Source organism: Dermacentor silvarum, chromosome 4, assembly GCF_013339745.2.
Source record: "Dermacentor silvarum isolate Dsil-2018 chromosome 4, BIME_Dsil_1.4, whole genome shotgun sequence".
Classification (NCBI taxonomy): domain Eukaryota; kingdom Metazoa; phylum Arthropoda; class Arachnida; order Ixodida; family Ixodidae; genus Dermacentor; species Dermacentor silvarum.
This window is the reverse complement of record NC_051157.2, coordinates 178,201,529-178,227,333: the sequence shown is the minus strand read 5'-3', so window position 1 is coordinate 178,227,333 and position 25,805 is coordinate 178,201,529.

The window sequence follows — 25,805 nt, the reverse complement described above, 5'->3', positions numbered from 1 at the left end:
CGGTTTCTGGCCAGCCAGAAAATATCGCTTGTCGCCAGGAAGTCAGAGCGACGACATCCGCTGGGGACAGTGATTGCACAACATGGCAGCATTCAGTCTGCCCGCTTCGATCTGAATTCGCTCTTGCAACTTGCTCTCTGCTGTGACAGCAAAAAATAAATAGTACAATCAGTCATCGCTTCAGCTCATCGCTAGCTGAAGACTAAGTATCGGCGCTCTCTTGTCGTTATTATTGATATCGGTTGTTTTGTTTTGACGCTGTTAGGCCTGAGACGGCACCGAGAGCCGAGAAAGTGTTTTAAGTTTTACTCAACAGATGGCGCCACGGCACCTTACGCTGGCGGCATGGGACGGAGTTCCACTGGGGATGCATGGGACGGATTTTCACTGGGGATGATAGCATATTTTAGCTAGGTCTACATAAAACATTGACCTTCTGATAAAATTCAGATTTCTTTACGCGCGCACGATAACATTTATTCGCACAACAATGTAAATCCATCGCTACTCTTTTTCGCGATGTCGCATTCATGTGGTTGCTCCACGCCGTGACACGACAGCGCGACAGGGTGTGCCTGTCGCGTCGCTTGTCGCTGTCGCTTGAATATCGCGTGCATGCGGTTGGGCCTTTAACGGGCCTGTAACCGCCGCGTGCAACGAGATGCGATTCAGACGCGATGCGATTCAAACGAGGCGCGCAATCAACGCTATGCCGATGTTAAAGGTGCGCCACGTATTCTGGGTAGCTCTTCGGTACACGTTACGGTGTCTCGCAAGGTACGAACGGCTGCTGAAGAAGCGAATCGTAGAGCTACGTGCGCGGCTACAACCAGGCATCATCGGGCTCAGCAGACTGCTGTGCAGAGAGCATTACAAGCCGTAGCTCTCCCTCAACGCCGACGCTGGGCGGGCAGTTCAGATCGTTCTCGTCAAAATCGAGGCGAAGACACTTTGCCGCGATGACCTTGTAGCGCGTGGTGCCGAAATTGGAGCTACTCTTGCGCCGCTCAACCAGCTTACGCTGTGACTGTGCTGCGTGTGCCGCGCAGGCCTGTTACTTTTTTCACAGGCTATTCTTGTCTATTTTATGGTCACAGCGAGTTTAATTTTGATGTCCTTATTTATTTAATATAGCGCCAATATCTTTTTTCTTTATCGGCTTTCAACAAAATGTGCATTGATAATGTGCATTCATTTGCCATTGCCACTGATATTAACCAGACAAATCTTCATAGAAAGTTTATTTTCCTGAATTCTCCATTGCTTGGTTTGCAAATGTCCAAACAGTTTATCTTAAATCCTATTTTGATTTCTGGGAAGACTAGGTCTACTAGGTCTGCAGATTGTCTTCTCTTTTGGTCATGCCTACTCATTCTAAGCACTGACAGCAGTCCCCCTACCCAATCCATCACAACCACTGCTAAACACACCCTTCCTGACCTTATTTTAACACTTTGGCTTCTCTTGACCTACTATATGCACCAGCTTCTACCCCAATGAGAGTAGGGGTGAGTGAGCTATGCACACACAAAACCACTGCCAAGGAAAATAGTTGCTGCCCTGATGACACGTACTTTTGTTGAAATGTTGGCTACAGCAACATCTCTTGTTTTGACAATGCTGAACCAAGTTCATGTTTTTCTGACACATTATCGCTTTGTTGTGTTCTGTGGTTGTCTTTCTTGCCGTGTTGTTTAGGATGAAAATTTGCCAATACTATTTGTTTCTCCTAAGAGCAGCAAGTTTATCCCGGCAAGGCATGTGGGGTCAAGAACAGCTTTCACCAGGAAACAGTGCAAGACGAGCGGTTGAAGAAAATGAAATGGCTTCTGTGATCTAAAGAACTTAACGACTGAAATTTGCACTTATTCGTATATATGCCATATAATTCGTTCATATCACAAAATTCAAGCAAAGTGTTTTATCTTTTGAGCTATGTCAATGTGTTGGCCAGAAAGTTTTCTCAAGGTCGACCTGCTGCTTCTGCTATGAGCTGCATTCATGACATTTGCATTAAAGGATATGTACTATCAGTCCCCAGTGGCTGCGGAGCACCTGACCAAGGCGGCGGTCAGACTTGCTACACGGCAGAGGGTGCTAAGAATCTCTGGGTCCGGACAGGCCGCCAATGGAAACTGAACCTGGCAACGTTCAACACGCGCACCCTCTCGAGTGAGGCTAGCTTAGCAGGACTATTTGAAGAATTATCAGGCATTGCCTGCGATATTATTGGCCTTAGTGAGGTTAGAAGAACTGGTTAGGCTTACACAGTGCTGACTAACGGCCACATCCTCTGCTACAAAGGTCTTCCAGATAAGAGAGAGTCCGGGGTAGGATTTTTAGTCAATAACAACATAGCGGGCAACATTGATGAATTCTACAGCATTAATGAGAGAGTAGCAGTCATCGTAATAAAGCTGAGTAGGAGGCACAAAATGAAGGTAGTACAAGCCTACGCCCCAACCTCTAGTCACGATGATGAAGAAATAGAACAGTTTAATGAAGATGTTGAATTAGCAATAAGAAAGGTGCAAGCTCAGTATACTGTAGTCATGGGCGACTTAAATGCAAAAGTGAGGAAAAAGCAGGTTGGTGAGCAAGCAATTGGCAACTACGGCATCGATTATAGGAATGCAAGAGAGATGTTAGTAGAATTCGCGGAAAGGGACAGGCTCCGAATAATGAATACCTTATTCAGGAAGCGCAGTAACAGGAAGTGGACCTGGAAAAGCCCTAATGGAGAAACAAGGAATAAAATAGATTTCATACTCTCTGCCGATCCAAGCATAGTGCAGGATGTAGAAGTGTTAGGTAAGGTAAAGTGCAGTGACGATATGTTAGTGAGGTCTAGGATTTCTATCAATTTGAAGAGAGAAAGAGTGAAATTAGTCAAGAGGGAATAGGCCAACCTAAAGGCAGTAAGGGTAAAAGCAGATCAATTAAGGCTGGTGCTCGCAAACAAATATGCAGCTTTAGAAAAGGTAGATAAAGAAAACATAGAGGTAATGAATGAAGCCGTAACTAGGTTGATCTCAGAAGCAGCAATTAAAGTGGGAGGTAAAGCACCAAGGCAACCAGTAGGTAAGCTCTCCCAAGAAACAAATGACCTAATAAAGAAACGACAAAACATGAAAGTGTCCAACTCAAGTGATCAGATAGAATTCGCTGAACTGTTAAAACTGATCAACAAGAAGAAAGTAAGGGATATTCGAAATTATAACGTGGGAATGATTGAGGAAGCCGTAAAATATGGACGCAGCATTAAATCAGTAAGAAAGCTTGGCATAGGACAATGCAAGATGTATGCACTGAAAGATAAGCATAGTAATATAATCAGCAATCTCGATGACATAGTAAAAGCAGCGGAAGTATTCTATACTGACCTGTACAGTGCCCCCCAAAACAGCAAAGCTACTTTTAGTCGAAATAGTGATGAACCGGATAAGAGGGTGCTCCTTCTATAACTAGCGATGAAGTTAGAAGGGCCTTGAAAGACATGACTAGGGGAAAAGCTGCTGGAGAAGATGGAATAACAGTAGATTTAATCAAATATGGAGGAGATATCATGCTTGAAAAGCTTGCGGCCCTTTATGCGCAATGCCTCACAACTTCAAGTGTACCAGAGAGCTGGAAGAGCGCAATCATTATACTAATCCATAAGAAGGGAGCCGTTAAAGAATTGAAGAATTATAGACCCATTAGCTTGCTTTCAGTATTGTATAAAATATTCACTAAGATAATTTCCAATTGCATCAGGGCAACACTTGCTTCAGCCAACCAAGAGAACAGGCTGGCTTCAGGAAAGGATATTCGACGATGGATCATATCCATGTCATCAACCAGGTAATAGAGAAATCTGCGGAGTACAATCAACCTCTCTATATGGCTTTCATAGATTATGAAAAGGTATTTGATTAAGTAGAGGTACCAGCAGTCATAGAGACATTGCGTAATCAAGAGTACAGGCGGCGTACATAAATATCTTAGCAAACATCTACAAGGATTCCACAGCTACCTTGGTTCTCCTCAAGAAAAGTAGAAAGTTACCAATCAAGAAAGGGGTCAGGCAAGGAGACACAATCACCTCCAATGCTATTCACTGCATGCTTAGAAGAAGTATTCAAGCTCTTAGACTGGGAAGGCTTAGGAGTGAGGCTCAACGGCGAATATCTCATCAACCTTCGGTTTGCAGATTACATTGCCCTATTCAGCAAAAATGGAGACGATTTACAGCAAATGATTGAGGACCTTAATCAAGAAAGTGTAAGGATTGGGTGGAAGATGAATCCCATTTTTTGCGCGTATAACCCGCCGTTGCATATAACCCACACCCCTAACTTTGAATTCCACGAAAAAGAAAAAAAAATAACCTCGCACATAACCCGCACGCGTATTCGAAAAAATTAGGACTAGGAAGTTACAACTACGCGCATTCATCATTTCGTTTTCAAAACAAATTTATTTCAAAACGACTGCCGCAACGTTGTAAGTGCTGTCGTCCGATTCACTGCTGCCATCCGAGGCTTTATTGCTGCTCTCAAAGACGTAATCGTCTTCGGAACCATCTCGCAGCAGCTCTGTTGCCGATTTCTTCAGCAGCGGCTACGATATTCAGTTTCTCTTTCACTGTCAAACACTGCCGCCGAGGTACACTCGTGAAGCCGAAACAAGGCTGGCCAACTGTGCAAACTGGGCTTACAAGAAACGGCACGTGACTCATGTGAAAAGCGTGCGAAAAGCATCTAAGCAGACTATGGATGTCCCAGCTCATCCAGACTATGAATCTGGCTATAACCTGTGCTGGCCTCTTATTGGCTTAATACCCGTAGATGTCGATAGGCATGTGGACAACGCGGACTCTGCACGGCAGGCCGCGCGTTGCCGTGAAGCCGACCCCCCTCCCTTCGCGAATCTTCGCAGATAACCCGCACGCCCACCTTTTAAGCAATCTTTTCCAATTGTTGGTGCGGGTTGTATGCGAGAAAATACCGTATGCAGGCGACAAGGATAATGTTCAATAGCCTTCCAAGGGAACAAGAATTCAGGATCGCCAGTCAGCCTCAAGAGTCTGCAAAAGAGTACGTTTATCTAGGTCAATTACTCACAGAGGACCCTGATCACGAGAAAGAAATTTACAGAAGAATAAAATTGGGTTGGAGTGCTTACGGCAGGCATTGCCAAATCCTGACTGGGAGCTTACCACTGTCGTTGAAGAGAAAAGTGTACAATCATTGCATTCTACCGGTGCTGACATATGGGGCAGAAACTTGGAGGTTAACAAAGAAGCTCGAGAACAAGTTAAGGACCGCACAAAGAGCGATGGAACGAAAAATTCTAGGACTAATGCTAAGAGATGGGAAGGGAACGCTAAGAGATAGGGAGAGAGCGGTGTGGATCAGAGAACAAACGGGAATAGCCGATATTCTAGTTGACATTAAGCGGAATAAATGGAGCTGGGCAGGCCATGTAATGCGTAGGAGGGATAACCGGTGGACCATTAGGGTTACAAAATGGATACCAAGAGAAGGGAGGCGCAGTCGAGGTCGGCCGAAAACCAGATGGGATGATGAAGTTAGGAAATTTGCAGGCGCAAGTTGGAATACGCTAGCGCAAGACAGGGGCAATTGATCGCAGGGAGAGGCGTTCGTCGTGCAGAGGACATAGGCTGATGATGATGATGATGACTATCGTGAACAAAAGTGCCGAGGACGTGCGACCGTCGACCAAATTGCATCTCTACGCTATCATGTACGCTTCAGATCACTTTCCGAATGCAAATGTTAGCATGGCTGATCCCGGCAGAAAGTGCGGCAATAAAATTTGGTCGACGGTCGCAGGTTTTGGGCACTTTTGTCCCCGGTACACCTGTCTTTTAACGGTTGGACCGTATAGTACAGATTCAGCATACAAAGTTTCGTTTTCTGAATACGAAAGCACCTGTACTTTAACTGTTGGACCGTATACTACAGATGCAGCATACAACGTCTTCCGTTTTCTGAATGCGGAAAGCACCTGTACTTTAACGGTTGAACCGTAAGATTCAGCGTAGAGTCTTCTATTTTTAAGTACTTAAGCACTCGTATTTTGTATTACGGTCTCTATTTTACAATTGTCCGTTCTACGGAAAATGTACACGACATTTCCGCAAACGTCGTGTTCATTTACGGAAGTGTTTGGTCACACATTATGAGCAGATTCGCCGTAAAACCAGGGCAATTTTTTTACAATGCATGGTTTGGCCTTCAATCAAGCGTCAGCAGCCATTGACCAGAGTCATTCATTACCACGGTCGCCTATTTCCGAGAACCCCCCTGCTGCACCTGTCGGCGTGTGTCAAGGTGTCAAGGTGCTCCCTTCGGTGTCAGTGCGGCGCCCAAGGCATAGTCGCCATCAGAAGGAAGCGCCGCTTCAGGATGGCTCCGACTGTGCCCTCCAGTCATTCAGAGCATCACCATCCTTGGACAGCCTCTCCAACTCTTCCTGTGATAGTCCTCGGAAACCTGAGGAGAAGCGGGGAAGACTTGCAGTAGTCTCACCACTCGCAGTAATCAACGAGGCACTCTTTAAGGGAATATGCTCAACTTCGGCTGAAATTGACAACGTTGACAACGCTGAGCGGCGGAATAATCGTCGGCGAGAGCTGCGACCACTCCGCAACAATAAGTGCCGTCCTCCAGAGAAGCTTGTTGCGTGCTGGACGACGCACAAATGACGAATTCAATACCTGGACAAGATGCGTGATTCCAAGCGCGCCAGAAACTTGCTGCGCGGCCGAGTCTAAAGAAGTGAACTTGGCCGCGGGCGCTCGCGACGCGGGCGCTGGGAGGGAAGACGATGAGGCAGAGAATAGAACAGCCGGTCCAGTGAGCAGGCGTTATCTCTGTTCTCTCTTTTACGATATATATATATATATATATATATATATATTGCAACAACAGTATTCTTCAGATAGACTTGGTAGAGCACTTGACGAAGCGGTTAAACAAGCTGAAAACTCGCGTAAGGAACTCGCGTATCTTGCACGTGGATGATGGCGACCATTTAGTTGTGCTGTTTCTTTGCATTCTCCATCGTGGCTATCTTTCTGGCGTTTGTATTCCTTACAATGAAATGTGCTCCTCTCTCTCATGCCTGTTCAAGCCCCTGTGTAAATTGCTGTGTGCGCAATAAAATATTTGTTGAAAGTAAGCGCTTCCTCTGTCTCAGTCACGTCCCGTTGTTTAGCGCTGTTACTCGTTTTCTTCGGACATGTACCAAGCAGCCCAAGTCACTACGTTATATCAACGTCGCCGCCACGGAGGCCAGCGAACACTGTAGGGTGTCGCTGCCGAGTGGTGACGGTCCATGAAGGAGCAGTCGTTAGGGCATGCAGAGACGGTGACGCCAGCAGGTGGCTCTTCTTGGGCCATGGCGGCGCAGCAAGCGGTGACCTGAACGAAGCTACAGGGACACTCGAAGTCGCAGAGGATCAAGGGATCGCGAGCAACCTCCCCCATTTGCGAGGCAGCTGTTATACCTCGACGCTTTATTCAGCAGGGCCAAGCGCTCAAGCGCATGACCTGGCTGGCCATGCTGATGAATATATACAGGTGAAGTAGATGAAGGAGAAACATAATGCTCACACTATTTAATGTGACAGTAAAGGCAAATATTAAGTCAAGCTGAAGTGATAGATTAGTGCTCAAGAAGCTCTAAGGCGTCAATATGATCGCGAACAGAGCCTTATTAATCCAGCAATTGTGGTAAATGCAGGACACGTTTAGAGACCTCCCCCGGGCCATTCAAGACCTGCCCGATGACGAAGGCACTCCACATTTAAATTATATGACTTGTGCTCAACCACTCGTTATAAAAATTGTATTGCTTTATAAGACGAAAGAAAATGCTACTTGTTCAGTTTTATTTCCTTTTTAGAAAAAAAAAGACTAAGTAACATTACGCTTGATGACGACGCGGGTGGTCGAAAGGTAGAGTTTTCGCTCGACTCTGCGCCGCCCACGCTTTCGCGTTTCTGTAGTTTCGTTATCGCGTATAGTGGTGCGCGGGTTTTGCTGGCTCGCGATACTCGCACAAACTGCTAGTATCAGAGAATTACACTTCCATGTGATGTCGCGGGATGGCCGAACGGTCCACGCCACTTGACCAAAAGCAGATGCAGCGGCGAATCCGCCGTTCTGTCCTGGCTAGGTTTCTTCATGGCCGCGTGTTTGCGTTTTGTGCAAGAAACCGTACCGCAGTCTGCCGTGCACCGTTTTACTCACCGACGGCAGCAAAGGGCGGTGATGGCATATGCAACGTCACTGCTCCCCGGTTAGTTGGCGGGAGATTTGAATTGCGATAAAGGCATTCGGACTCTTGAGGTGCAATTTTCTCGTAAACTAAGTCTCTCGTTGGCACAAAACCAGCGTGGCGAGGTTTCTGGGATGGTAATTAAACAGTTCACCCTGACTTGGTACTTGCCAGTGTCGCTTTCAATTGTAATAGCAAAATAATAGCAGATGGGCTATCAACAGCGTTAAGTTGCACTGGCTTATGTAAACGAAACAGTGCAATATGATAGCTCAGTATTCAACAAACAAAATACACTTCGTGTTAGCCTTGTTTCATGTGTCAAATGTATTGTCATCGCTTTCTCTATGTAGCCAAATAACCCTACATTACTTCAAGGTCAGATTCTATGAGAGTTATGAATCTCTTCATGCAAGGTTTTTCTCTTGCAGTGAGAAAGGGCACTGGACTTTCCTTTACCATTGCCACAGAATGTCGTACGAACAGTGACGGCTTACACATAATTTCAAATTTGATCTCTAAGTGAAGGCAGGCGCCCTGAAAAAAAAAGAAAAAAAGATTGATGTGGTCGGAACAACAAAAATGGAAAAAGATGCAGACTACATTGATTTCACATTACTCTATGACAACGCTGCAAGCATCACAGCTTTCTTGACAGCCACATGGGTTTTTGCAGCGCAGAAACCATTCAGTAAAAATGGAATGAATGCCAACTGAAGGTTAAGGTACGTTACTTCAAGAAAGTTTAAAAAATAAATTATATGCATTCAATCAAAACAATACACGCAAAGGTAATTTGAAGTTCACCATGATTTGCCGATAGCATTTTTACATTTCACACAGGAACATTTAAAAGAGTCGCACAGTAATAAATTTCTTAACCTTGAACTTCAAAGTTTCATTTAGCTAATGTGTAAAGGTGATAATTTCTTCGCGCTCACGATGACAGTGCCCGTAAGATTTTTCAACCACTTTAAAGGTTCAATTTTTATGAAATGTTGCTTATATATGCTTATGAGCTGCCGATGATTATGGTTGTGGCCCTTGTGGCTTCCCTTGAAGAGTTTCATAAACCGCTGCTCTTTACAGGCATCATTGTACGAAATAGGTCTCAGCTGCAAGGGGCCGTTACCTTCGGCGACCACACTTGTTTGATGCATGTCGTTGGTATTATGTGCATTGCCTTCATGCCTAACAGTGGGTAGACACACTTCCATGACCTTTATGTGGGGACATAAGCAGCTTTTTCCTCGATTTGCAAAGTCAACGAACGGTGTTGATGCGAGTGTCATATATACCATATATGACACTCATATATGCCATATATGACACTATATAAACCCAATACCATATTTAAGTTGCAAAGAAGCAAACGAAAACAAAATGCTGCTAACAAACCTCAAAAGACTTGCAATCCGAAACAGGCTCCTTCAATAACCGCATGAACACAATAATCCGAAACGTTAACTCACATTCGTGCCGTTCAAATCGTGCAACATCATTTCCAGCAAAGTAGGAACCCTTCAATCATACAATAAAATCACTTAATTGCCGAACAGAAATGAAGACGTGTTGTTGCCGCCGTTCTTGCAAACATGGTCCGACGTTCTCCCCTCGAAAACTCGTAAAGCTTTAAGCAAGCGAACAGCACGAACGAACCGCCGCCACATAGAATAAACCAGGTCGCCACAGCTTCCAAAGATGTCAAATGTGAAAAAAAAGAAAAAAAAAAACATGGGAAAAAGAACGCGCGAGGTGGCACCGTTGCATTTTCCGCCACCTGCGCTGCAGGCACTGCGCTTGAATAATGCTAAGTAAACTTTTCTCATGCGTACATATTTGCACTTTAACACAACTTAAAATGCACAGCACATATTTTATTTTTCGTTACTCTTTCAGTACATTTTCACTTGAGTGCCTACTTTGTAGGCTGCAAGTGGCAGCATGCAATCAATGTGGCACCCGATTTGAACCGGCGGGCGTGCGCGTTTCAAAACGTGCGTAGGAAATCTATGAAGAATCGGTTTCCGCGTGCTCAAACGGGGGAGAACATATAGGTGCGGTTTACGCCACAGGGGTTTCATATGCCTTATTAACACAACTAACCCCTATCATTTTCCGAAGCATGCCGGCAACTGTCCTGGATTCTCTCTGGCAATGCCTTGGAAAATTTGACATTTTGTCTAAGTAATTGTCTTCACAATTGCTAGTGCGCATAGCTTAGAGACGTGCAGTGCTAGCCATCTTTAATATGTCTAAACTACAGCTTGACATAGCGCTAGCTGCTTCTATAGCTTGGTCAAAATGTGTCAAGCTAGCTAGTAGCCAACTTGTGCTTCCTGAGGATATGGTGGCTTCGGATTGGCATCGTTCTCGGAGAGACAGGACACCTGTAAGACGCGCCTGGTTAGCACCGTTCTATTGGTCACAATGCTTCATGTTCTGCATGACTGATTATTGGGTATTCATGGCACTAGGGCCAGTTCTGGCGAGAGAGCGCCAAACACAGGGTGCAATGAGTTAACAATGGTTCATGAAGTCAAGGATATAACATGGCTGTAAAGAGGCCGAAAGCCCGTCACTGTATGAATGCGTATATATATATATATATATATATATATATATTATGTTGCGGAAGCCGCATATAAATATGAATTTACAATAGGTACAAGAAAGGCATCGATACAGAAACAAGATGGCTGTCGAGGCCGATTTCAAATCGTCGTCTTCTAACTTTGGCGACACTCTTGGTTGCATCGTAACATAACCTCTGCCAGTAAAGGCACCGTCTCAGCGCTAGCTATAATGGAGGTGATCTCACGGCAAGGTACAGCTGCAGCCCAGACACGTGGGGACACGCGAGTCCAGCTGAGCAATCTCGTAGTTAATATCGCCAATCTGATGCAGTATCGTGTAGGGCCTTGTGTAGCGCGGCAACAGCTTTTCAGACAAGCCGATACGGCGACATGGTGTCCATCAGAGAACAAGGGAGCTACTGCAAAATCGGACTTCCCAATTACACTGCGCTGCCAAATCTCAATATTCTTTATTGCTATAGTCATTGTAATACCTGTAAGTTTACGTTTTCTTTTGAAAGCACGACCTTTTTTGCGTTACTTCCAGTGTTTTCTACACCTGGATTTTCTTTAGTGTAGTCTTCGTTTTCTTTTGTTTCTTTTATGGCCATCTTCTTCACCGGTCCTCCGTAGTGGGCAAGTGTCCTTTTTGTGGAGCAGGCAAGCAACAAAGGCCAGGTCGGTAATACTGATTCCTTCGTTTACAGCGCTGACGTTCTTTTTCTCGATGTCACAAGTCCGTCACATCTCAGGATAGGAAGGCTGAAATCATGGAGGCGTACTATCCCTACGGAGATGACATCGCGTTGGTGAGCGCGGAGGGCTGGGGCTTGTACGGTGCCAGTCCCGGTGCTCCCGTCAACGTCGCCGCCATGTACGACACCAGTCCCGGTGTTCCCGACAACGTCGCCGCCAACGAGGACTCCGACAATCACTTGTTCGTCGTGGTGTTCTGTTGCCTTTTCCTGCTTCTGCTCACCCTCATGCTATTGACATTATTCTTTGGCATACTGAGCGCCGACTTCATTCCTGACGATGATGGCAGCACCACGCAGATCAGTTATGGTGGCAGTGGCAGCGCCAAGCCGCCCAGTGGTTCACGTATCACGCGCGCATCGACGGCCGCTACCACACCTAGCACCACCACAGAGGACAGCTGGCAGTACAACCAGAACTACACTCAACCGATCTGGATTTCTCTGCACAAGTACCTGTGTCCCTTCTGGGCGGACAAGCAGGGCTTTCGCAGCCACCGTCGCACGTATGGAATCGCCTTCTTCCCGTACATGTTCTGCCACTTCGCCATGTACTGCTGCTACTCTCTCGACGACAACATGCAGCTGCAGCCAGAGCTACCGGACGTCGACCTTCCCCCGAGGGACGCCGTGCGCCGCATGGCCAACTTCAAAGCGGAAAACCCTTTCCTGTATGTGTGGCTGGTGGTTCGGGGTCCGGATTCGGCTTTTCTCAAGCTGCTCGCCAACGCCAACAACGAGAAGGCCAAGTTCCAAAACAACGCCATCGCCTGGATGAAAGCCAATGACTACGACGCCATCCGCATGTGGTGGAACAACGCGCCCGACTCCCTTAACCGCAGTATGGCGGAGCTCTACAACGACACCAACGACGTATTCATGCAGCACAATAACCGCACGTTCGGCTTTCTCTTCCCATACGGCTACTACGAGCGCGCATCCTACAACACGAGCAAGTTGGCGCACAGACGCGCTTACCACACCATCGTGTTGTACCACGAGTACCCTCGCAACATCACCAATCGGAAGGCGACGACCTACACAATTCGGGAACTGAAAGTCTACTCTAAAAAACTCAACCAAACAGACCGCCCCGCCTTCTGCCACCTATATCCACTTGTGGCACTCACATACAAGATAGACCCGGCTAAGTGCGATAACGATAGCAGCAGCAAGCCGTACAACATCCAGCCTCTGGGATACGGGCCTCCAGGGCCTCTGACCAAGAAGGCAGGCATCCTGTCTCTGCCGGAAGTGTGCGACATCCTGGACTCGTCGTGGAACCAGACCACCGTTCTTGCCGACAGCGCCAATTTTCATCCAAATTACCAATTTGCTTGCAAAGGGGAGGACGCCATTGCGTACACCACTGCCGAAGACGCTTACGACAACATAGTGGCCCTTGATCAAGAGTACGAGGAAGAGGTGTTTGGCGTGATGAACCCGGAGTACGACGACTTCCCAGGTGTTTGTGCGCCACCGGTTGGAACAAATGATAACTATCCCATTGTGCGGGGTGCATTCCACATAATGATCCACTAGTGGTGTAATAGGTAGCACTGCCCTCTTGCTCTGTTCGCGACTATAACAACAAGAAAATAGATGAGATAACGCATTGCAAAGCTTTGTACCATTATTCCATACTTTCCTTCGTGATGATTGTGTGCTGTATTGACGCGATAGCGTTAAGTTCCCCGTGTCGCAGAAAATCGGGCATCGGTGTCGGGGTCGATGTCGGTGTCAGTGGCGGAGAAAATCATCCCACCACCCCGACCGCGCATGCCCTCCGCGTGGCGCAAGGTGTTAGTGCAGGAGAAAATCATCCCGAACCACCCCGACCACGCAGGCGCTCCGTGTGGTGCAAGGTGTTAGTGAACAAAAATTGAATTTCTCACAGTGAAATCAGCCAGAAAAATGGTAAAGTGCGACTGAACCACAACCTAGAGACATGGTGTCGTCGGACTGTAATTTGAACGTACGAGAAAACCTAATTATGTTACGAGGGAACTCAAACACAAATCGCTTTTGCCAGCATTTCTACCATACCAACAGCGGCGCGCTCGGGTAGGCTACTTGCGAAAATCTTGTCCAGATGGCGCTCGCATCCTCGGCAGGACAAATTGGGCTTGGCCTGCCTAATGCGTTTTGGACACGCGCGCGCGCCGGGGCAATAGCAAACAATTAATAAAATGATAGTACGCGTTCAAGGATAGACGCGCTTGGCGGTTTTATGAATGCCAGAAACAGGCAACGGCCAAGTGGAGCGAGTGCGAGCTCGAACAACAAGAAGCGCCTTCTTCTGCGTGTTCTGCTACAGAACACGAAGAAGACGCTGTGCTACAGAACACGAAGAATTCGCTGTGCTACAGAGCACAGCTTTGTCACTACAATCACTTCCCGGCGAAAAAGGAGTTTCCAGGCGACCTATAGAACAAGCAGCAGTGGTGGGTCGTTGTGCGGTTTCAGTCGGTCGACATGAACAGTTTCGCGACCGCGACGCCGTTGGTCCGTATATGGCTGAATAGGCTCAATGACATAGTTGACCGCGGACGTCTTTCGGAGAAACCGGGAAGGACCGTCATACTTTGAGCTGAACATTGTGGAACTTTGCCGGGAGTAGACGAGGGAACGCGGAGCCATACCAGCATTCCAGGTTAATATGATGAAAAAGACAAGCCTGCGTCTCGGCTATGTTTCTGGCTGGCCTGGTTTTTCGCGGTAAGTGAGCGTGCGATCTGACGACATTCTTCGGCATAGGTGGAAGCTTCGAATAGAGTCGTATATTCTGAAGCGTCCGGGTGATAAAAAAGAATCGTGTCCATAAACAAGGAAGGTTCGCGACCATAAAGAAGAAAGAAAGGAGAGAATCCCGCCGTAGACTGAATGGCTCTATTGTAGGCATACGTAAGAAAGGGAAGGATGCGGTCCCAGTTAGTGTGGTCAGAAGAAACGTACATGGCGAGCATGCCGGCGAGGGTGCCATTGAAGCGTTCAGTCATACCATTGGTTTGCGGATGATAGACGCTTGTAGTTCTAAAGACAACGTTGCATTCGCGGAGCAGGGATTCTACAGTCTCTGAGAGGAATGAACGACCACGGTCACTCAGTAGCTCGCGATGCGCACCGTGTTGAAGAACAAGGCTGCGAAGGATGAACAAGCCAACTTCACATGCTGTGGCGCCGGAATCGCTGAGAGAGAGAGAATAACATTTTATTGATTGGACAGGAATCGCTGAAATTTCGGCGTAGCGCGTGAGGTGGTCCACGGCGGCCATAACCCAGCGGTTGCCATCTGGGGTGCACGGTAGCGGACCATACAGGCCAATGCCGATACGGTCGAAAGGCCGGGAGGGACAAGGCAATGCTTGGAGCGGTCCTGTTATCTGGTTAGGTGGGATCTTGCGTCGTTGACACTTGGAGTACATGTTGACGTACTGCCGAACAAAGCGGTACATTCCGCGCCAGTAGTATCGAAGGGGTAGGCGTGCATACGTATTTAGTACACCGGCATGGTCGCATTGCGGATCCGCATGAAAAGAGGCACAGATGTCGGAACGTAGATGGCGAAGAATCCCGAATAACCATTTACGGCCATCAGATAGGTAATTGCGACGGTACAGGAACCCTTCGCGGATGGCAAAGTGGCGAGCAATGCGCCGAAGCGAGCGGTAGGTGATGCGGGGTGACGGCTTAGATAAATACTCTATAGAAGAGAGGCTATCCAAGGATTCCGGCGTTGCTCAGTTGGAATGTCGGCATAGCTCGAGACAGACGCGGAACCATAGTCATCAGCCAGTGCTGAGCTCGGAAGAGCGTCGGCATCCGAATGCTTACGGCCTGGCCGCTAGACAACACGTATGTCATAGTCCTGTAGCCGAAGCGCCCAACGAGCTAGGCGACTAGATGCGTCTTTCAATATGACAACCAGCACAGGGCGTGGTGATCAGTCACGACGTCAAATGGACGGCCATATACGTAAGGTCGAAATTTGGTGATTGCTCAAACGATTGCAAGACATTCTTTTTCGGTGACCGAATAGTTCGTTTCCGCTTTGGTGAGAGTGCGGCTGGCGTAAGAGACGACGTATTCTTCGAAGCCAGACTTACGCTGGGCAAGAATAGCGCCGAGGCCTACTCCATTAGCGTCCGTGTGGATTTCTGTTGGAGCGTCTGGGTCAACGTGGTGTAGAATAGGTGGGGATATCAAAAGATGGCGTAAGGTGGCGAACGCGTCTTCGCAAGCTGTAGACCATTACAAGAGGCTTTGGCTGTTGGCAAGCAGCTGCGTTAAGGAGGCGATTATGGACGCGAAATTATGCACGAATCGGCGGAAGTACGAACACAGACCTATAAAGCTACGGAGTTCCTTCAGCGTACATGGCCTGGGAACTCGGCGACGGCGCGAAGCTTTGCAGGGTCGGAAAGGACACCATCCTTACTGACAACATGGCCTAAGATGGTGAACCGGTAGGCGGCAAAGTGGCACTTCCTCAGGTTAAGCTACAGTCCAGCGTCTGAAAGGCAAGCCAAGACGCTTGTGAGGCGGATCAGATGGTAGTCGCAGTTCTTCGAAAAGACTACGACGTCATCTGGGTAGCAAAGACACGTGTGCCATTTGAGGCCTCTAAGAATGCTGTCCATGAGGCGTTCGCGTTAAACTCATATAACCCGTCTCGGGGTTACAAACGCACTCTTCGGACGGTCAGTGTCATTCATAAGGACCTGCCAATACCCAAATCGAAGGTCCAAAGAGGAAAATAATTCTACTCCTTGCAAGCAGTCGAGGGCGTCGTCGATTCGGGACCGCGGATAAACATCTTTTCGTGTGATCTTGTTAAGGCACCTATAATCAACGCAAAATCTGATGCTACCGTCCTTTTAGATGCGAAGCAGCTTATGGCGGAGGCTTTGTCCGTCCCTCCCGCAGCGTCCCACACCGCCACAGCGCATGCGCATGCCCTCCCCCTCTCGCTACTCTCCTACGCTCCCCCTTTCTCTCCTCTAGGAATCCTCTACTGTACGGAGCGGCGCCCGCGTCCCACACCTCACAGCGCATGCGCATCCCCTCTCTCCTCTCCTACGCTTCCCCCTTTCTCTCCTCTAGGAATCTGGAGCGGCGCGCATGACAGGTGGTGCCACATCTGCATACTCCACTGGGGGCGCCACGGTAGTTCCGCGGTATGAAAATGACGGAGCGCGCGCGCCTCATTCTCTCTCCTGTGCAGCGCCGCGATGAGCGCTGGGGCCGCTGCCGCGAAACTATCTCCCGCTCAAGCTAACCATCTCCCCGCTGCTTCGCATCCACACATGGTTCCCTTTAGCGGGAGATGGAATAATATTTTTTTTCTTCACCAGCACAACTGGGGAGGCCCAAGGGCTGTGTGGGGGTTGTAGTACGTCACGATGAAGCATGTCGTTGACCTTTTCGTCAATGACACGGCGTTCAGCGTGAGAAACTCGGTATGGACGCTGGTGTAGGGGTGCATGGGTGCCGGTGTCAATGTGGTGAACTATGGTGGATGTGCGGCCCAAGGAAGATTGCTTATGATCGAACGACACCCGAAAGCGGTCGAGCAGTTCCAAGAGTTGGGTACGCTGGGCAGGTGGGTGTTCGGAATCAATTGACGGAAGGAAGGCTTCTAAGGAGGACGAATCGGCGGTGGTAACAGGAGTAATGCTGTCGACGAGAAGAATTATCGTGTCGTCAGGCAGTTGAGTAGAGTAGGCGGAATCAATGTCGTCAAACCGACCTATACATTCACCGTGGAATAAGGTGGCTGGGAAAGAGGACTGATTCGTGACATAAATGGCGCTGCAAGAGTTTTCGACTGTGAGAACTGCAAAAGGGAGAAGGAAGTCTTTGCGAGAGGTGAAGGCTTCGGAGGGCGCAAACAGGGCGGTGGAAGAGGGAGCATAGCCGCAAGAAAGTGGCACAACAACACAAGACAAAAAGAGGTATGTCAGTGTCCGCGGCGACGACCACTCGAGAAGGCGGCTTGTCAGATGCGGCGTCACACATTGGCGACAACTCAAGTTCGGCACGGGCACAGTCAGTAACGGCATGGTTAGTAGCGAAAAAGTCCCAACCCAAAATAACGTCGTGTGAACACGGTGAAAAAACGACAAATTCGACTACGTACAAAATGTCCTGAATGACAAGGTGAGCTGTGCATACTACTGAAGGTTGAATGTGGTGCGCGGTCGGTACGCAGGGAGACGTCCGAAAGCGGAATCGTTATCTTTTTTAACTTGCGGCACAGTTCTCCACTAAGAACAGACACAGCAGCTCCAGTATCGACAAGTGCTTGCGCAGAAACACCTTCGATTTTCACGGTTATTTCGTTCGCAGGTAGAAATAGAGGCCTTGAAATTGTCGACACGAGCGCAGTTCTTGCCTCCGGAACTGCGATGGCTAGTTTTCCGCTTGGACGGCTGGGGGGCGACGAACCATAGGGGAAAGTGAACGGCGACGCGGTGAGGGCGACTGACGTGGGCCATAGTCACGTCGATTCGGCAAGCAGCTGTCCATCGTAGAGGGGGAAGAGATCGGGTGCGGTGGCTCAGAAGGAAAGTAGCTTTGGTTTACTTCGCCCGCACTAGTACGCAAGTCACGACAACGACAGAAACGTGCGACATGGCCAGGTAGACAACAGAAGTAGCAAATAGGAGTGTTGTCGTGGGTGCGCCAGGGATTAGTGGACGGCGGTGCGGGATGGCGAAAAGGAGGCGGGTTCGGGTGGACAGGCGCACGCGCAGCGTAGAAGGTATTTGCTGGTCGAACAGGATCTGTGCTGAGTGGCACTGCTGGTGACTGGTGGCGTGTCACCTCAGCATAGGTCAAAGGAGGGGAAACAGGCAGATGCTGGTAGGTGGTTGGTACAGCCTCAGAAATTTGCTCCTCTATGACCTGTCGTAGCGTCGGAGCAAGCGCCTGCGCGGAGTCCGGAACGCCGGGAACAAGGGACAATTGTCGCGCCACTTCTTCTCGGACAAACTCCTGTATCTGCCGCATTAGCATTGTGGTGTCAGTACAAACGGCGCCTACAGTTAACGCTGACATGTTGGCTGTGTCAGAGCTCGGGAGGCGTGTAGAAATGCGCTGTTTCCGCAACTCGTCGTAGCTCTGACAGTACTGGACCACGTCTGTGACAGTTTAGGAATTTTTGGCAATGAGCATTTGGAAGGCGTTGTCCTCTATCCCCTTCATGATGTGGCTGATTTTATCGGATTCGGAATAGCAGGGCTGATGCGACGGCAGAGGTCCACAATATCCTCGATGTTGGACGTGAAGTTATCGCCGGGTTGCTGGGTGCGACCGCGTAAGGGCTGTTCTGCGCGGAGCTTGCGAACAGAGGGTCGGCCGAAGACTTCCGTGAAGCTCGTTTTAAAAGAGGACCAGTTGGCAATATCAGCTTCATGGTTGTGGAACCACAGCTGTGCTACGCCCGCCATGTAAAAGTTGACATTGGTGAGTTTGGCGCTGTCATTCCACTTATTGTGGGCACTTACCCTCTCATGCGAAGTGAGCCAGTTCTCGACGTCGTGCTCGTCAGTGCTGTTGAAAATGACAGGGTCTCGCTGTCGTGGTATGCCACAGCGGTGGCATACCACGCTATGCCACAGGCGACCAGCGGTATGCTACCAGCGGTATGCCACAGGCGACCACCGGTGATGCGGGAGCACCTTGCTGTGGCACGTCGTCAGGAATTGCCGAGGCGGGGGGTAGAGTCCTGGTACGGAGTTCCAGCATGAAAAGGGAACCAGCACCTCCACCAATTGATAGTACGCGTTCAAAGTAAGAAGCGCTTGGCATGCCAGAAACAGGCAACGGCCAAGCGGAGCGAGTGCGAGCACCAACAACAAGAAGCGTCTTCTTCTTCGTCTTCTGGTGGCGCCCGTATTTGTCACTACAATCGTAATAAAAATGTCCTAGGGCCTTCACTTCTTAATATAAGACGACTTATATTGCGCCTGGAAAAACGTGTTCCCAGCAATGCATTTCTGCTTAAAATTAAAACCGAATTTAAGGCGATCGGCGGAAGCTTGGGACGCTATCTTGTACGCGTTCCAAAATGGAACGGAGGCGGTCCGTTCCATCTAGCCGCACACGATTGGACAATTTGAACCGTGAGCCGCACACGATTGGTCAATTTGAACCATGACGATCAAATTGACCAATCGTGTGCGGCTCGATGAAACGGACCGCCTCCGTGCCATTTCGGAACGCGTACAAGATCGCACCCTTGGTCTTTGGAAGCTGGCATTCCCACATTCTGTGTTGCAGTGAAGCCTACTAAAAATGCAATGCGAACGGGACCCGATAACGTTATCGCGTTCCACTCTTAAATGCTAAGTTTAAGCACCCTGTAATATTTTATTTATTGAGTACTACGATTTGCGCATTGAAAGTGTTATTTGAGTCAAGATAGATAGCTTTAGGAGTTGGTAAGATAGTTACTTGCAACGCGATATGCAGATGTAGAGAGAGACAAGGAACAGAATACGAGCACTGATTTTCCACTGCAGGAAAAGCTTTGATTATTTAGCGAGTTATTTCATTCGTTTGTATTTAAAGAACCGATGTACCCTCAATCAGTGGTGAGGAGCCACATGCAAGACAATGGGAAAGCCGGATGCAATGCATTGCTTTGCACTTTCTATAAGCTGTCACTTTATTGTGGAACACCTTAAAAGGGCTCGAATGGCAGGTGCCTCAGTGTTAGAATAAAAGACCATAATCCCTAAAAAATACAGTGCATCACATCTTGCATTGCAGGAATCAGACAACTTGCGAAATCATCGAAGTTATTTCTATTAAGATAAACCAAGCCACTATTGCATTATCGGGCAAGGAATATCGTTATTTGCTAAGCACGTGCTCTTATCCCACATGACACTACACTCTCTCTCGCAACTGCAGAAGGTACACAACTGCCGAAGCAGTGCCAAAGCACTGCCGAAGGTACCAGGTGTACACAGGCAATATCCTTGCGCAGCAGAATATATTTCCCGGCGTAACTGAGTGAATACTAGCGGGATGAGAAAGCTTAATTTTTGCTTGACACATCATACGTTACAGTGATACGTAACCTGTTATGTCCTTTGCAGATGTACGTCCTATACCGCGAATTACTGTGGCAGCTACTACCGATAACGGCCACCCTAAGTGTGATTACGAATGCCATATGGCAACGTCCATAAAACCCATCATCGACACGAATTCGTGCTTGTTACTGGCCCTCCGCCATAATCGCAACAAATCAATTGGAAAATCCGTCATCGCTTAGTTTCATCTAGCGCGGAGGGCAAGACATTAGGTATGTTTTGTCGTTATTACTGATATTGGTTGTTTGTTATGATGCTGTAAGGACTACAGAGGTGGCGCCGAGCCGTAAAAGTGGTTTGATTTTCAGTTAGCAGATGACGCTAGAGCATTCGCACTAGTGATGCGGCGACGGTGCGCAATGCTACAAAGGCCTAATTTTTCACAGCATCATCAATTTAATAATCCCGTCCATAGCGCCACCATGCGATGACGGTGGCGAGCAAACGCAAAATAGATACCGAGCAGACGATGCGGCGCGGGTGAACGTCCACCCCTACTACTGGCTAAGGAGGCTATACAACGAACTGCTGAGAGCGCGTAAAGATGAAGCGAAGCCCCGCTGTGGCATTCACGTAAACGCAGCTTCAGTTACAACGCCCAAATATTTGTTGCGTCACTCGACCAACCGTGGAACACGCATGTGTCACAGGATGACAAGCAGACACTGAGCAGACGACGTGACGCGGATGAACATAGCTTGAACGGCACTCAGCCTTCCTATTGGCTAAGGAGCCCTGCAGCGTCCTCACTGATGTGAGAAACTACTGAGATAGAGTATGGTGTTTTTCTCTTTGTACTTTTCCACGTTGCTGTTTTTTTTTTAATTTTCAGTGTTGTTATTGCTCGCGTGAATAGCACGCAAGAAAACTTTTTTATTATTCCTACGCTTTAGCAGGAGTGCGGTCTTCATCAGGTATATCAGGGAACCTCACGGACTTCCCACTAATGCAGCAACACTATTAAAGGACCTAACACCAGACGCACCCATAGCCCATGGTTCAAGTGCTCATCGACCGAACGCGGGGAACTTGTCTGCTGTTCTGGACACGGGCACCGAGCATACGGGATTTTAGTCAGTATTTGTTCAGATTCAGTGTTTCATTATTTCAAGACTGCCCTCACTACACCACTGATTCTTGCACATTATGAGCATAACGAACATACCATCATCCACACCAATTCCAGCGGCCTAGGGGCTTGTATCATTAAAGCTTGTATCTATGTTCTCCAGAATTGATCAGATGGCCACGAGATGCCTGTCGTGCGTGCTAACCGCCGGTTGTGCGAGCGCGAAAGGCGTTGGAAAAGTTCCTACTCTATGGCAAGAACTTCTCTGTTGTTACAGCTTCCGTTCGCTGGCTTCAGTCAAAGAATGACCTAAACGCCAGGCTTGATAGGTGGCTGGGTTCTCAAGCTCCAGCGTTATAATCTTTATGTAGTCCATCGCAACGGCTCTATAATCTTTATGTAGTCCACCATCCCGTAATCATGTTGCCCAAAGTGACGGAGCCCTGGCTCTCGCTGTACCCGATTTGCGAGCTACCCAAGTACAAGATGAAGAGGTTTCGGTGATCACCTGCCGGCTCCGCGGTGAGCTGGCTACCCAGAAGCGTCATTTCCAAAGCCTTGTATCGCCGTATGTCTTTATGGTATATTCTTTACCACCGACATCGCCACGCTGAGTTGGGCTTGCCTATTGTATCGTATTGATGTGTGTTTGGCGTGGAGCAGAGGTAGAACACCCGGCCTCTAATCTGAAGGCCGTAAGTTCGAATCCTCCTCCAGTCGACCACATTTTCAGGCATGTAGTGGCGCCAGACTCCGGCAAAAAAAGACGCATCGTCCAGAGCTAGTGGGGCTATACTAGTCCAGATGCAACCAAATTAGGAAGGTCCACTAAGCTTCAACAAAGTCACTTCCTCGTCAGAACCTGAATTGGCCTCCCTGGTGCAGTATTCGGCCACTACCTCCCTCATGACTTCTATGATTAACCCATGGCCCTCAGTCCCCAGCGGCTGCGGATCATCTGAACAAGGCGGCGGTCAGACCTGCGACGCGGCATAGGGTGCTAAGAATCTCTAGGTTCGGACAGGCCGCCACTGGAAACTGTACCTGGCAACGTTCAGCACGCACACAACTCTCGAGTGACGCTAGCCTAGCAGGGCTATTTCAGGAATTATCAGGCATTGCGTTGGGATATGATTGGCCATATTGAGGTTAAAAGAAGGCTTATACAGTGCTGACTAACGGCCACGTCCTCTGTTACAGAGGTCTTCCAGATAAGAGAGAATTTGGAGTAGGATTTCTAGTTCATAAGGACATACCGGGCAACATTGATGAATTCTACAGCATTAATAAAGAGGGTAGGAGTCGTCCTAATAAAGCTGAATAGAAGGTATAGGATAAAGGTAGTACAAGCCTATGCCCCAAGCTCCAGTCACGATGATGAAGAAATAGAACAGTTTTATGAAGATGTTGAATTAACAATGAGAAAGGGTCAAACTCAGTATACTGTAGTCATGGGCGACTTCAATGCAAAAGTGGGGGAAAAGCAGGCTGGTGAGGAAGCAATTGGCAACTGCAGCATCGATTCTAGGAACGCTAGAGGAGAGATGTTGGTAGAATTCGCGGAAAGGAATAGGCTCCGAATAATGAATATCTTCTTCAGGAAGCGCAGAAACAGGAAGTGGTTAGGAAAATCCCTAATGGAGAAACAAGGAATGAAATAGATTTCATACTCTCTGCCGATCCCACCATAGTTTAGGATGTAGACGTGTTAGGTAGGGTAAGGTGCAGTGACCATAGGTTAGTGAGGTTTAGGATTTGTCTCAATTTGAAGAGAGGAAGAATAAAATTAGTCAAGAAGAAACAAGTCAACCTAGACGCAGTAAGGGTAAAGGCAGACCCATGCAGGCTGGTGCTCGCAAACAAATATGCAGCTTTAGAATAGGACGATGAAGACAACATAGAGAGATAGAGAGATAAATAACATTTATTAGCCCCGAAGGAACTAAAGCCTCAGTCCGGGCCTCCTGGTAGGCTCATGCCTCCTGGCCCAGAACGTTCTTGACGTGTTGCACCCTAAGCGGCCACCATAGTTTTTCAAACCTTCGTGGGGGAGTGGTCCACTCCTCCCAGCTGCCAGGACGCTGGTTGTGTGGTAATTTGGAAAGTATTGTCTTTTTGAAGATGGCGTTGGCAGGGCACTCCCACAAGATGTGTTTATTTGATGGATAGGCCCCGCACTGTTTACAAGTGGGGGAGCCTGTGTCCTTGTTAATATAATGCGTAAAGTGTGGTCTGAGTAATGTATGTTTGTGCTTTTCGTATGATTGAGGCGTCCTCTCTCGAATGCTTGTAGAATAGTGTGTTGAGAATTGTCGATACTTCCCTGCGAGACTTCAAAATATGTATCCTTTCCTTCCGCTGCATCTTCTGCTCTTTTCTGGGGTTGCCTGTTGAAGACAACATAGAGGTAATTAATGAAACCGTAACTAGGTTGATCTCAGAAGCAGCAATTGTAGATGGAAGTAAGGCACCAAGGCAACCAGTAGGTAAGCTCTCCCAAGTAACAAAGGACCTAATAAAAAAGCGACAAAACATCAAAGTGCCAAACTCGAGAAATCAGATAGAATTCGCTGAACTGTCAAAACTTATCAACAAGAAGAAAGTAAGGGATATCCGAAATTATAACGTGTAAAAGATTGGGGAAGCAGTAAAATATGGAGGCAGCATGCAATCAGTGAGAAGAAAACTTGGCATAGGATAAGGCAAGATGTATGCACTGAAAGATAAGCAGGGTTTATGTCATCAGCAATTTCGATGACATAGTAAAAGCAGCGGAATAATTCTATGCTGAACTGTACAGTTCCCAGAGCTGCCAAGCTACTTGAATTCGAATAAGGGATGAACAGGATACAGAGGCTCCTTCTATAACTAGCGATGAAGTTAGAAAGGCCTGCAAGACATAACCCCGGGAAGAGCTGCTGCAGAAGAGGGAATAACAGTAGATTTAATCAAAGATGGAGGAGATATCATGCTTGAAGAGCTTGCGGCCCTTTATACGCAATCCCTCACGATTTCAAGTGTACTCAAGAACTGGAAGAATGCCAACATTATACTAATGCTTAAGAAGGGAGTCATTAGAGAACTAAAAATTATAGGACCATTAGATTGCTTTCGGTACTCTATAAAATATTCACCAAGATAATTTCCAATAGAATCAGGGTAACACTTGACTTCAGTCAACCAAGAGAACAGGCTGGCTTCAGGAAGAGATATACTACGATGGTTCATATTCATGTCATCAATCAGGTAATCGAGAAATCTGCGGAGTACAATCAACCTCTCATATGGCTTTCATAGAATATGAAAAAAGCATTTCAGTCAGTAGAGATAACAGCATTCAAAGAGGCATTGCGTAGTCAAGGAGTAATGGAGGAATATGTGAATATCTTGGCAAATATCTACAAAGATTCCAAAGCTACCTCGGTTGTCCACAAGAGAAGTAGAACGTTACCTATTAAGAAAGGGATCATGCAAAGAGACACAATCTCTCCAATGCTATTCACTTAGGAGTATTCAAGTGCTAAGACTGGGAAGGCTTTGGAGTGAGGATCAATGGCGAATATCTCAGCAACCTTCCGTTTGCAGATGAGATTGTCCTATTCAGCAACAATAGGGATCAATTTCAACAAATAATTAAGGACCTTAACCGCGAAAGTGTAAGAGTGGGGTTGAAGATTAATATGCAGAAGACAAAAATAATGTTCAATAACCTGGCAAAGGAACAAGAATTCAGGATAGCCAGTCAGCCTCTAGAGCCTGAAAAGGAGTACGTTTATCTAGGTCAATTACTCACAGGGGACCCTGAGCATGAGAAGAAAACTTACAGAACATTAAATTGGGTTGGAGTGCATATGGCAGGCATTACTAAATCCTGAGAGGGAGCTTACCACTGTCGTTTGAAAAGAAAAGTGTACAATTATTGCATTCTACCGGTGCCAACACACGGGGTAGAAACTTCGAGGTTAACAAAGGAGCTCGAGAACTAGTTAAGGACCGCACAAAGACCGATGGA